The sequence below is a fragment of the Mesoplodon mirus genome (assembly GCF_964341445.2).
Source record: "Mesoplodon mirus genome assembly, chromosome: 19".
NCBI lineage: Eukaryota > Metazoa > Chordata > Mammalia > Artiodactyla > Ziphiidae > Mesoplodon > Mesoplodon mirus.
The window spans coordinates 13,403,948-13,419,048 of NC_138995.1; positions in this window are offsets into that span (position 1 = coordinate 13,403,948).

The following is a 15,101-nucleotide window of genomic DNA, read 5'->3' on the forward strand; positions in this document are numbered from 1 at the left end:
CTTCCCTGGTGGTACAGTGGTAGGAATCCACCTGCCAATGCAAGGGACACGGGTTCGAACCCTGGTCCAGGAAGATCCCACATGCTGCGAAGCAACTAAGCCCGTGCGCCACAACTACTGAGCCTGCACTCTAGAGCCCATGAGCCACAACTACTTAACCCACGTGCCTAGGGCCCGTGCTCTGCAACAAGTGAAGCCACCGCAATGAGAAGCACACGCGCCACAACGAAGAGTAGCCCCTGCTCGCCACAACTAGAGAAAGCCCACGCGCAGCAGCGAAGACCTAATGCAGCCAAAAATAAATAAATAAAATTAATTAATTTTAAAAAATTGATTACGAGGGCTTCCCTGGTGGCGCAGTGGTTGAGAGTCTGCCTGCCGATGCAGGGGATACGGGTTCGTGCCCTGGTCCGGGAAGATCCCACATGCCGCAGAGCGGCTAGGCCCCTGAGCCATGGACGCTGAGCCTGTGCGTCCGGAGCCTGTTGCTCCGCAACGGGAGAGGCCACAACAGTGAGAGGCCCGTGTACCGCAAAAAAAAAAAAAAAATTGATTATGATAGCAACTAGTTAAGACTTTCACTTGGGCAAAATGTCTCACAAGGATGGTTCAACATACACAAATCAATCATTGTGATATGTGATATACCACATCAACAAAAGAAAGGACAAAAGCCACATCATCTCAATGGATGCAGAAAAAGCATTTGATAAAATTCAATATCCATTCATGATAAAAAACTCTCACTACTTCTATTAAACATAGTATTGGAAGTCCTAGCCATAGCAATCAGACAAGTAAAAGAAGTAAAAGGTATCCAAATTTGAAGAGAAGAGGTAAAACTGTCATGATATGCAGATGACATGATGCTATACATAGAAAACCCTAAAGACTCCAAACAAAAACTACTAGAACTGATAAACGAGCTCAGCAAGGTAGAAGGATACAAGATTAAAATACAGAAACCTGTCGTATTTCTTTACATTAATAATGAAATATCAGAAAAGGAAAGTAAAAAAGGAAAATCCCTTTTAAAATTGCATCAAGGGAATTCCCTGGCAATCCAGTGGTTAGGACTCTGCACTTTCACTGCTGAGGGCCCAGGTTTGATCCTTGGTAGGGGAACTAGGATCCCACAAGCCACGCAGCACAACTAAAGATAAAATAAAATAAATTTAAAAATAAATAATTGCATCAGAAAAATAAAAATACTTAGGAATAAACCTGAACGAGGAAGTGAAAGACTTATGTGCTGAGAACTGTAAAAATATTGATAGGGGCTTCCCTGGTGGCGCAGTGGTTGAGAGTCCGCCTGCCCATGCAGGGGACATGGGTTCGTGCCCCGGTCCAGGAAGATCCCACATGCCGCGGAGCGGCTGGGCCCGTGAGCCATGGCCGCTGAGCCTGCACGTCCGGAGCCTGTGCTCTGCAATGGGAGAAGCCCCAACAGTGAAAGGCCCGTGTACTGCAAAAAAAAAAAACTGATAAAGGAAACTGAAGATGATTTAAAGAAATGGAAAGATAGCCCATGCTCTTGGATGGGAAGAATTAATATTATTAAAATGGCCATACTACCCAAAGCAATCTACAGATTTAATGTAATCCCTATTAAATTACCCATGACATTTTTCACAGAACTAGAACAAATAATCCTAAAATTTACATGGAAACATAAAAGACCTAGAATTGCCAAAGCAATTCTGAGGAAAAAGAACAAAGAAGGAGGCATAATCCTCCAGACTTCAGACAATACTACAAAGCTACAGCAATTAAAACAGCATAGTAGGGCTTCCCTGGTGGCGCAGTGGTTGAGAGTCCGCCTGCCGATGCAGGGGATACGGGTTCGTGCCCCGATCCCGGAAGATCCCACATGCCGCGGAGCGGCTGGGCCCGCGAGCCATGGCCGCGGAGCCTGTGTGTCCGGAGCCTGTGCTCCGCAACGGGAGAGGCCACAGCAGTGAGAGGCCCGCGTACAGCAAAAAAAAAAAAAAAAAAAACAGCATAGTATTGGCACAAAAACAGACCTATGGATCAATGGAACAGAATAGAGAGCCCAGACATAAATCCACACACCTACAGTCAATTAATCTTTGACAAAGGAGGCAAGAATACACAATGGAGAATAGACAGTCTCTTCAGCAAGTGGTGCTGGGAAAGCTGGACAGCTACATGTAAATCAATAAGTTACAACACTCCCTCACACCATACACAAAAATAAACTCAAAATGGCTTAAAGACTTAAACATAAGACATGACACTGTAAAACTCCTAGAAGACCACATAGGCAAGATATTCTCTGACATAATCGTAGCAATGTTTTTTTAGGTCAGTATCCCAAGGCAATAGAAATAAAAGCAAAACTAAACAAATGGGACCTAATCAATCTTATAAACTTTTGCACAGCAAAGGAAACCGTAAACAAAATGAAAAGACAATGTACAGACTGGGAGAAAACATTTGCAAACAATGCAACCCACAGAGCTTAATTTCCAAAATATACAAACAGCTCATACAACTCAATAACAAAAAAACAAACAAACAAAAAAATGGGCAGAAGACCTAAATAGACATTTCTTCAAATAAGACATCCAGATGGCCAATAGGCACAAGAAAAGATGCTCCATGTTGCTAATTATTAGAGAAAAGCAAATCAAAACTACAGTGAGGTATCATCTCACACCAGTCAGAATGGCCATCATCAAAAAGTCTACAAATGATAAATGTTGAAAAGGGTGTGGAGAAAAGGGACCTTCCTACACTGTTGGTGGAAATGTAAATTGGTGCAGCCACTATGGAAAACAGTATGGTGGTTCCTCAGAAAAATAGAGTTGCCATATGATCCCACAATCCCATTCCTGGGCATATATTGAGACAAAACTTGAATTCTAAAAGATACATGCAGCCCAACATTCATAGCAGCACTATTTACAATAGCTAAGACATGGAAGTAACCTAAATGTCTGTTGACAGATGAATGGATAAAGATGTGGTGTATGTATATACAACAGAATACTACTCAGCCATAAAAAAGAATGAAATAATGCCATTTGCAGCAACATGGATGGACCTAGAGATTATCATACTAAGTGAAGTAAGTCAGAAAGAGAAAGACAAATACCATATGATATCACTTACATGTGGAATCTAAAATATGACACAACTGAACTTATTTATGAAACAGAAACAGACTCACAAACATAGAGAACAGACTTGTGTTGCCAAGGGGGAGGTGGGGTGGGGGAGGGAAGGATTGGGAGTTTGGTATTAGCAGATGCAAACTATTATATGTAGAATGGATAAACAACAAGGTCCTACTGTATAACACAGGGAACTATATTCAATATCCTGTAATAAACCATAATGGAAAAGAAAAACAAAAAACTGGGACTTCCCTGGTGGCGCAGTGGTTAAGAATCCGCCTGACAATGCAGGGGACATGTGTTTGAGCCCTTGTCCGGGAAGATCCCACATGCCGTGGAGCAACTAAGCCCGTGCACCACAACTATTGAGCCTGCGCTCTAGAGCCCGCAAGCCACAACTACTGAGCCCGCGTGCCACAACTACTGAAGCCTGCATGCCTAGAGCCCATGCTCTGTGACGAGAAGCCACTGCAATGAGAAGCCCATGCACTGCAACGAAGAGTAGCCCCCGCTCACCGCAACTAGAGAAAGCCTGCATGCAGCAATGAAGCCCAAACACAGCCAAAAATTAAAAAATAACATAAAATAAACTTATTAAAAAAAAACGCTATGTATTTGAAAAAGTTTTACTGCCGAGGAATATCACCTTGGACAAAAATTGGCAGTGACTGTTTGAGCTTTAAACCAACTTGGGCCCCCAATCTTCTCTGGGATCAAAGCAGGATGAGAAAGCTGCTTAGCCCTCGCAGATGTGGCCTATTCAGATGTGGCCAAGGAGGAAAAGGAAGGGGATAGAATGAAGAGCCCAGAGGATAGAATAAGGAGCTACAGAAAACAATGTGCTCGGGGCCTGCTCCCCAAAGCCAGAATGAAGATCTAATCATAGAACATTTTCCACCTGGAGAATAGAGGGCTCTTGTAACATCTGCATCCCAAGATTTCAGAATTACTCTGAAACAGAGTGCTGTGTGCGTCCCATCTTCTCCTTTTCCCAGTGGGAATGTTGACTGTGGTGATCCTGTCCTGTTTGCTGGATGGCAGAAGAGGAAAGGCAGAACAGGGCAGAAGACATGTCTTGTTAAGTAACAGGTCTTTCACAAAGTAGAATGGGTGCATAAGTTGTGGTATATTCACGGCAATGGAAAAGAGCTACTGCCAAACCTAACAACATGGGTAAGTCTCGTGGACATAATATTGTTATGTCTAACAAAACCCCAAAGAATACATGCTAATATGTTTATTTACCTGAAATTTCAAAAATAATCAAAAAGGGCTTCCCTGGTGGCACAGTGGTTAAGAATCCGCCTGCCAATGCAGAGTTCACGGGTTCGAGCCCTAGTCTGGGAAGACTCCACATGCCGTGGGGCAGCTAAGCCCATGCGCCACAACTACTGAGCCTGCGCTCTAGAGCCCACAAGCCACAACAACTGAGCCCGCGTGCCACAATTACTGAAGCCCACGTGCCTAGAGCCCGTGCTCCACAACAAGAGAAGCCACCAGAGTGAGAAGCCTGCACACAGCAACGAAGACCAACACAGCCAAAAATAAAGTAAATAATTTAAAAAAATTTTTTAATAGGCAAAAAGAGAGACAGAGAGAACCAGTAGGATGTGTATATATGTAGAAGGAGAGATTTATGTCAAAGTGACTCATGGGATTGTGGGGCTGGCAGATCTGAAATGCACAGGGCAGGCGGGCAGGCTGGAGACCCAGGGAACAGCTGATGTTGGGGGTCTCGAGTTCGTAGGCAGTGTGGAGGCCCAATCCCTTCTTCCTCCACAGGATCTCTGTCTTTTCTCTTAAGACCTTCAACTGAACGGATAAGGCCCACCCACATTATGGAGGGTAATCTGCTTTCCGGAAAGCCTACTGATTTAACTGTTATTCACATCCAGAAAATACCTTTACAACAATATCTAGACTGGTGCTTGACCAAACATCTGGTCGCCATAATCCTAGCCAGGTTGATACATAAAATTAATCATCACAGCCTCCGATTACTTGCTTGTAAAATGGGCAATGCTACGTTTTTGTTTTTGTTTTTGCAGACTCAAATAATGCGTATAAAATACTTGGCCCAAAATTTGTGAAAATTTTTGCACAACAGCTACTTTTATTATTATTCTTGCAAAACGAGCTGCACGGCCTGGCACCTGAGGCTCCAGACTGTGGGAGGTGGGGCTGATGAGCCAAACTGAATGACCACGGAGGCTGGTGACACGCAGCTGAAGAGCAGAGAGACCTGTGCCCAGGCCTGTGAGCCTGACACTTGTGGCGGGAGCTGGGCGGGAGTCCCAAGGTGCCCCTGGGGCTGATGCTTTGCGCTCATTATGGCTTGTTTACGAGCTACTTGGGCTTGGTGGAGACTCACTCACTCAGGAGGCAGCCTGGGAATCCAGTGGGCTTGTCTGAGCTGAGTGAGCTCTTTCCAGGCCCAGGGATGCATGTGTGTGGATGACCTGTGAGCAGCTCTACTCAGCCCTCCGGTGATCTTGGCTGACTTGGCCTCTGTGCTTTCCAGCTTTTTCGGGGGCCTGAGTAGCGCTGGATGTTTGTGCTTCATTCCCACTCGGACCAGCTGGCCTCCCTCTGCTAGCTAGACCTCCTCCCCTGGGTGACCAGTTTGGACACCCAACCTCTGTTCCTACAGGCTCTAGGTTCTAGGAACATCACAGCAGCCTCCCAGGAAACTTGTGTCCTGTCTCTCAGCCCATTGCCACAAGGTCCTGCCAGCCTTGCTCCTTGAGAAGCAAAGGCAGCCAGGACCCTTGGCCACAGAGGAGAATGTGGATTCAGGGGAGCCTGGCCAGAGTCTCACCCAAGCAGAGGGCCCCCACTTGTGACTCGTTCCCCTTATCCTGGCAGCTTTTTAAACCGAAGCTCAGCAGAATCACGGGAGGAAGACACACCACAGGCAACAAGCACGGAGGACTTGGGCCTGAAAACGCAGGATCCCACTCTCCTCTCCACTCACACTCAGTGCCAGAGCTCTGGGCCTACAACACGCTTGCTTGTTCTGGGCTCCACCTTTCCTCCTCCAAATGCTTTCTAAATGTCTGGTCCACATACCCTTCTCATTAAAGGTTAGGCACAGACTCTCTCCATATGACCTGGTGACACACCCCATCCCACATGTAAAATTCTCTTTGCCTAGCCAGGCCATGCTTTCCTCCTCCAGGCAGCCCTCCAGGATCTCTACCTGCAGATGCCCAGCCAGTCAGGAGCTAAGAAGAACAGAGAACAAGAGAGGCAGATGGGGATGCCACCTCCAGGCTCCTGCAACCTCTAAGCCCCACTGCACCACCTGAGGCAGGGGCAGGTTCTGGAGACTCGAGAGGGCTCGGGGCCAGTCCAGCACCCTCAGCAGCCAGGAACCCTCCACGGAGGAGCAGCCCTGACCTCAGGGAACCAGCCTTGGGTAACTTTGGTCTCCAGCTCAACCATGCAGCCCAACCAGGCGAAGGTCTCGGGCTGCTGATTCACATAGGACCTGCTTATTACTTTCCTTATGACTTAAGTATCAGCTTTTTATGACTGATTTTTAAGTTTAATTTTGACTTTCATCAAAGTAATACCGACACAAATTTTAAGTCAAGTAATACTACAAGTGATTCTCAATCCACAGGGGTAATCGTCTGACTCTTACAGGTCTTTCTTCTGGTGATTAACTCTTTTTTTCTTAATTCATGCTTATCCTGCTATTTTATTGGTTTTCCAGTTTTCAGATATTCTCTGCTGACTTGGAAGATGATTTAGCTCCCACACTGTATACACACACTCGTTCCTTCCACTTGCCACCAATTTTGTAAGCTTTGTTTTTATTTTCCTTTTGGATTAAATCCATATTATTTACATTTTTTGTCTTTATAAAAATTCTTCTCAGCTGAGCCATACAAATTCATTTCCTTTTTTGCATTTTATTTTTAAAGATTTCAAATGTAAAGTTAAAAGCATTTTACAATGAATATCAAAATACTTAATGCTAGATTCTACCATTTTTCTAAACATCCTTTATCAGATCTTTATTCATCTATTCATCCCAATATCAATTCACTAATTTAACCTGGTTTTGGTGCATTTCAAAGTAAATTGTGGACATCAGTCCACTTCACCCTACATACTTTTCTTGTAATACCTTTGTCTGGTTTTCGTATCAGTGTAATGCTGGACTCATAAAACGATTTGGTAAGTGTTTCCTACTGTTTGCTTTTTAAACAGCTTTATTAGGATATAATTTATCTTCTGTGAAATTCACCCACTGTATATGAACATTTGAATGACTTTTGGTCAATTTATACATCTGTACAACCTTCACCACAATCCAGGTTTAGAAAATTTTTATCATCCCCAAAAGTTCTCTCATAAATATTTATAGTCAGTCCCTACTCCCATCTTCATCCCCAGACAACCACTGATCTTTCTCCTCTAGAGAAGTCCCTTTCTAGAAATTTCCTATAAATGGACTCATACAATATATCATCTTTTGTGTCTGACTTCATTCACTTAGCTAAAGGCATTTGAAGTTCCTCCATGTTGTGGCATGTGTCAAAATTTGTTCCTTTATATGATAATTATATCTCAATAAAGCTGGGGGGAAAGTTGGTTCCCTTTTATTGATGAATGATATTCTATTGTATAGATATACCACAGTTTATCAGCTCACCTTTTTGATGGAAATCTGGGTTTTTCCAGCTTTGAGCTATTACGAATGATGCTATGATCATTTGTGTATAAGTCTTTGTGTGGACATGTATGTCTATTTCTCTTGGGCAGATAACTAGAAGTGGAATTTCTGGGTTTTGTGATAAGTATATATTTAACTTTTTAAGAAACTGCCAAACTGTTTTCCAAAGTGGCTGTAAAATTTACACTGCCACTAGCAATATATGCAGGCTCCAATTTGACGACATCTCATTAAAACTTGGTATCATCAGTCTTTTGGACTATAGTCAATCTACTGGATATGTGGTGGTACCTCACTGTGGTTTTAATTTTCATTTCCTTAGTGACTAATGATGTTTAGCATCGTTTCATGTGCTTAGTCTCCATTCATATATCTTTTTTGTGAAATGTCTATTAAAATCTTTGCCCTTTTTTTTTTTTTTTTTTTTTTGCGGTGCGCGGGCCCCTCACCACTGTGGCCTCTCCCGCTGCGGAGCACAGGCTCCGGACGCACAGGCCCAGCGGCCATGGCTCATGGGCCCAGCCGCTCTGCGGCATGTGGGATCTTCCCGGACCAGGGCACGAACCTGTGTCCCCTGCATTGGCAGGTGGACTCTCAACCACTGCGCCACCAGGGAAGCCCTTTGCCCAATTTTTAATTGGTTGTTTGTCTTCTCATTGTTTAACTGTGAGAGTTCTTTGTGTACTGCATATGAATCCTTTATCAGACATATGATTTGTAAATATTCTATTTGGCTTGTCTTTGCATTTTCATAATGGTGACTTCTCAAAGCCAAAAGTTTAAAATTTTTATGAAATCTATTTCATCAATTTTTCATTTTATGAATTGTGCTTTGGGTATTATAACTAAGAATTCTTTGCCTAACCCAAGGTCAAAAAGATTTTCTCCCATTTTTTCTCTAGATGTTTTATAGTTCTAGCTCTTATACTCAGGTCTATGATCCATTTGAAATTCATTTTGTGTATGATGTGAAGTAGCTGTGTAACCTCATGATTTAGCATACCCAATCGTCACAGCACCACTTGTTTAAAAGATCATCCTTGCCCCCACTGAACTGTCTTGGCATCTTTGTCAAAAATCAATTGACCATAGGAGAAACTATATATTTGCAAATGAAGCGACCAACAAGGAATTAATCTCCAAATATATACAAATGCATATATACAAAATATACAAACATGCAGCTCTATGTCAAAAAAACAAACAACCCGATCAAAAAATGGGCAGAAGATCTAAATAGACATTTCTCCAAAGAAGACATACAGATGGCCAAAAAGCACATGAAGAGATGCTCAGCATCGCTAATTATCAGAGAAATGAAAATCAAAACTACAATGAGGTTATCACTTCACACCAGTCAGAATGGCCATCATCAAAAAATCTACAAACAATAAATGCTGGAGAAGGTGTGGAGAAAAGGGAACTCTCCTACACTGTTGGTGGGAAAGTAAATTGACACAGCCACTATGGAGAACAGTATGGAGGTTTCTTAAAAAACTAAAAATAGAACTACCATATGACCCAGGAATCCTACTCCTGGGCACATATCCAGAGAAAACCATAATTCAAAGAGAGTCATGTACCACAATGTTCATTGTAGCTCTATTTACAATAGCCAGGACGTGGAAGCAACCTAAGTGTCCATCGACAGATGAATGGATAAAGAAGATGTATATACATTCCGTTGGCATCCATTGGCATATATTTCATGGTATATATATTCCATTGTGTGTGTGTGTGTGTGTGTGTGTGTATATATATAAAGAATAAAAGATAACAAAATAATGCCATTTGCAGCACCATGGATGGACCTAGAGATACCATACTAAGTGAACTAAGTCAGACAGAGAAAGACAAATATCATACGATATCACTCATATATGGGATCTAATTTTTAAAAAAATGATACAAATGAACTTATTTACAAAACAGAAACAGACTTACAGATATCAAGACAAACTTATGGTTACCAAAGATGAAATGTTGGGGGGTGCATAAATCAGGAGCTTGGGATTAACATGCACACACTGCTATATATAAGACAGATAACCAACAAGGACCTATGGTATAGCACAGGGAACTCTATTCAATATTCTGTGATAACCTATATGAGAAAAGAATATGAAAAAGAATGAATATATGTATATGTGTAACCAAATCACTTTGCTGTATACCTGAAACTAACACAATATTATAAATCAACTATACTCCAACAAAAATTTAAAAAAACCAATTAACCATAAATTTAACTATTTCTGGAGTGTCTATTCTCTTCCTTTGATCCATATATCTATCTTTTCTCCATACCACATAGTTGTGTTTATTATAGTTTCATAGCAAGTTTTGAAATCAGGTAGTATAAGTTCTCCCATCTTTTACTTTTTCAGATTTGTTTTGGTTATTCCAATTCCTTTGCCTTTCCATATACATTTTAGGATTCAGTTCTCACTTTCTTTAAAAAAAAAAAAAAGGCGGGCTTCCCTGGTGGTGCAGTGGTTAAGAATCCACCTGCCAATGCAGGATGGGTTCGAGCCCCGGTCCGGGAAAATCCCACATGCCGCGGAGCAACTAAGCCCGCGAGCCACAACTACTGAAGCCCGCGCGCCTAGAGCCCGTGCTCCACAGCAAGAGAAGCCACCGCAATGAGAAGCCCACGCACCGCAACAAAGAGTAGCCCCCACTCACCGCAATTAGAGAAAGCCCACATGCAGCAACGAAGACCCAACGCAGCCAAAAATAAATTAAAAAAAAAAAAAAAAGGTTGTGGGATTTTGATAGGAATGGCATCGAATCAGTAGATGAATCTGGGAATAACTGGCATCTTAACAATATTGAGTCTTCTGATCCATAAATACGAAATGTCTCTCCAACTATTTAGATATTTTTCCATTTCTCTCAGCAACGTCTTATAGTCTTACGCACTTAGGTCTTGTGCTTTTTTATGCCATTGTGAAAGGAAATATTTCTGAATTTCATTTTTGGATTGTTTATTGCTAGTTTATACAAATACACTTGATTTTTATATATTTATTTTGTATCCTGAGACCTTTGTTCTAGTAGGTTTTTTTGTAAACACTGCTTAGGGTTTTCTACATCCAGGATCGTATCATTTGCAAATAAAGACTGTTTATTTCTTCCTTTCCAATCTAGATGACTCTAATTTGTTTTTCTTGCCTTCTTGCACTAACTGCACAGTGGTGAGAGGAGACATCCTTGCCTTGTTTCTGACCTTAGCGGGGAAAGCAGCTAGTCTTTCACCACTGACTACAATGTTAGCTGTAGGGTTTCCATAGGGGCTGTACGAGTTTGCTAGGTTGCCATAACAAGGTACCACAGACTGAGTGGCTTAAACAACAGAAATTTATTTACTCACATTCTGGAGGCTAGAAAGCCAAGATCAAGGTGTCAAGAGGGTTGGTTTATTTTGAGGGTCTCTCTTAGGCTTACAGATGGCCATCTTTTGTGTCTTTACATGGTCTTCCCTCTGTGTGTATGTGTATCCTAACTTCCTCTTCTTATAAGAGCACGAGTCTATGTCCAGGACTTCCCTGGTGGAGCAGTGGTTAAGAATCTGCCTGCCAACGCAGGGGTCACGGGTTCGATCCTTGGTCCGGGAAGATCCCACATGCCGCAGAGCAACTAAGCCCGCGTGCCACAACTACTGAAGCCCACGTGCCACAACTACTAAAGCCCACGTGCCACAACTACTGAAGCTCACGCACCTAGAGCCCGTGCTCTGCAACAAGAGAAGCCCCCACTCGCCCCAACTAGAGAAAGCCCATGCTCAGCAACGAAGCCCCAATGCAGCACCCCTGCCCCCCCAAAAAAAAGGACTATGTCCAAATGTAGTTACGTTCTGAGGTACTGGGACTAGTATTTCAACATAGGAATTTGGGGGGATGCAGATTGTATCAGCCCATAACAGGGACCCTTTAACGGGAGGAGGAATTTCCTTTCCATTCCTAGTTTGTTGAGAATCATCATATGGAATAGGTTTGGGATTTTATCAAATGCTCTTTGTCTTTGAGAGGATCATATGGGTTTTGTCCTTTGTTCTATTAATACAGTGCATTACATTGACGTTTACATGTTAAACCAACCTTGCATTCCTAGAATAAATCCTATCTGGTCATAGTGTTAATCATTTTTTATGGTGCTAGATCGTTTTTATAATATTTCATTGAGGATTTTTAAAATTATTTTTTGCTTATTTAAATATTTATTTATTTATTTTTGGCTGCATCAGGTCTTAGTTGCAGCACACGTGATCTTTTGTAGTGGTGCACAGGCTTCTCTCTAGTTGTGGCATGCGGGCTCAGTAGTTGAGGCATGCAGGCTTAGTTGCCCTGCGGCATGTGGGATCTTACCTGCCCAACTAGGGATCGAACCCACGTCCCTTGCATTGGAAGGTGGATTCTTAACCACTGAACCACCAGGGAAGTCCCTCACTGAGGATTTTTGTGTCTGTATTCATGAGTGATATTGATCTATAGTTTTCTTTTCTTGAGATATATTTGTCTGGCTTTGGTAGCAGGATAATACTGATCTTGTAAGATGAGTTGGAAAATCCTCCTCCTCTTCTGCTTTCTGAAAATGTTTATGTATGGTTGGTATTACTTCTCCCATAAATATTGACAGAATTCATCAGTGAAGCCATTTGCACTTAAGCTTTTCTTTGTGGGAAGTCTTTTTCATTCAGTTTCTTTTGTTGTGATAAATCTACTTAGATTTTCTATTTCTTCTTCTTTTTATTTTTAGATTTTCTATTTCTTCTTGAGTCACTTTTGGTAATTTGTCTTTCTAGGAATTTGTCCATTGTTCTTATGTTGTCTGTTTTGTTGGTATAAAGTTGCTCCTAATATTCCCTTACAACCCTTCTGATTTCTGTAGGATCAGTTGTGATGATGTCCCCTCTTTCCTTCAGGATTTGGGTAATTTTGTCTTTTATTTCTTTTATACATGTTTATTAAATGAAAATTTTAAATTGTACAATCATGTTTATAGCAACTTTATTCATAATAAACAAAAGCTTAAAACAACCCAGGGGCTTCCCTGGTGGCGCAGTGGTTGAGATTCCGCCTGCCGATGCAGGGGACACGGGTTCGTGCCCCGGTCTGGGAGGATCCCATGTGCCACGGAGCGGCTGGGCCCGTGAGCCACGGCCACTGAGCCTGTGCTCCGCAACGGGAGAGGCCACAACAGTGAGAGGCCCGCGTACCGCAAAAAAAAAAAAACAACCCGAATAACCATCTGTAGTAGAATGAAAATACAATGAAACACTACCATCAAGTAGAGCAACAACAATGACAAAAGCAAAAACAACCTACTAATACTAAACAACAACATGGATGAATCTCACAGACATTTCATGGAGCAAAGGAGACCAGGCCTCAAAGCGTGTATATTCTATGAGTCTGTTTATATGAAATTCAGAACAAATAAAATTAACCTATGGTGATAGAAATCAGAATAGAAGTTGCTTATTGGGGAAATTGTCTTGCAAGAAATTGGAGGCCCATTCTCAAACCCCACTACAACCACTCAGCAGGTTCCTGTAAAAAGTTTGGACCCAGGAGGAAATATTACGTACACCAAAGTGCAATGCCCTAGTTAGGGAGTCCAGCGAGACTGTCACCCCTGCTTTCTACCATTGGACACTGAGACCCAGGGTGGAAGTGACAATCCGAGTCACAGGAGCACCTCAGATGGAAGCCAGGCCCTCAGAGGTCTGGTCTGGTATTGTCTCTGCTCAGCGTCTCCTCTTCTGGCTCCTGAAAGCCGGGCTCGCCCTGGCCTCCTCTTACGGTGAGCCAGGGCCCCTCAAAAGTTGTTCCACCCCAGGCCCCCAAATATATTTTCCTGCCACCTGTGTCACGTGCCCAGCATTTTACTACAGGAAAACTAGCCACATTTATCTTCAAAGCCCAGGAGCAGGAATTGGGTCTTTTGTTACCTGGTGCAGAGCAAGGCTGTGGGAATTGAATTCAAAGGGCCGTGATGTGAACTAAAGCAGATCTGCACCAGGGTCTGGGAATGACTGTGAAGACAGAGCCCCCGGATTAGCTGGGAGGCACCATGCGCCCGCCGGGTGACCTGGGGCAAGTCCCTCAGGCCCGCTGGGCCCAGCTTCCGCATCTAAAACATGGGCTCCTCATCTTCTATTGCCCCGGGTTGTTGCAACAGTTAAGTGAATTCACATATTCGAAGCTGCTCTGTAAACGCTAGAGAAAACTATCCATTTTATTAAGCACTGCTGGGACCCAGACAGGGTGAATTTGAGGTTGTCTGGTCAGCCGTTTGAGGGAGAAGAAACTCCTCAGGCCCTGGGTATTCCAGGCGGATCCCCAACCCCAGACTGGCTTAGGGGTCCTTGTGCCCGACCCTGTCTCCACTCCCCAACATTCACAAAGGTATCCACATTCCATAGGTGTTTCCCCCTCAAAAGCCAAGCCCGCTTGCTTCTCAGCAGAGCTTCCAGGGAACTGACACCTGGTTCTGAGAAAGTGCTGGTCCAGGGGTCAGGGGTCACACAAACTCCAGAAGGAAGAAGCACCTGGCTTTCAGGGCTGTCCTTTGGGATAGCTGAATAACCTTTGATCTGCCCTGAGGGGAACGTGGGCACTTGGCTGTGGCCTGTGGGACAAATTGTATTTTCTAGGAAATGTGGGCCATGGTGCAGATCTTCCTCAGCTTATTCCAGCGGGACTGTGCTGGCTGCAACCAGGCCCCGGAGCATCATGGCAACTGGCTGCCCTCCTGCCTGTTTGTCTGGAGGCCAGACTTGTTCCCAGCAGGACTTGAGTCAGCCAAGGGCATCACGTGCTCTCCTCCCGCTTTTGCCCTCTCCTGGCCTGCAGTCACGTGAGTGGGCCTGGGGGGGCACCAGGGCTGGGGCCCAGCCCCGCACACGACCCAGACAGACTGTCCTAAGGCACCCATTTCCTCCCCCTGGGGCAGCCCCTGCCCACTCCCCTACAAACCCACTGCCCCAGTGCCCCCACCCACCGGTGGCACCTGACTGGTGTGCGGTTACCACCGCCTATGTTTAATTCATGGCTGGGGGTTGGGACAGGCTTCCCAAGAAAGGAAAGAACTCCCCTGGGGTCTTGCCCAGTTCTTGCCCGCCCGCAGGGCACATGGCCGCAGCCTCCCTGGGCCTGGGAGGAGAAGCTGCCAATGGGCCTGGAGGACACTGTTCCAGCGTGGGCACAGCCACTATTCGTTAATCTGCAGCCCTGGAATGTCTGCGGGCCAATCAGCAGGGTCTCTGAGGGCTC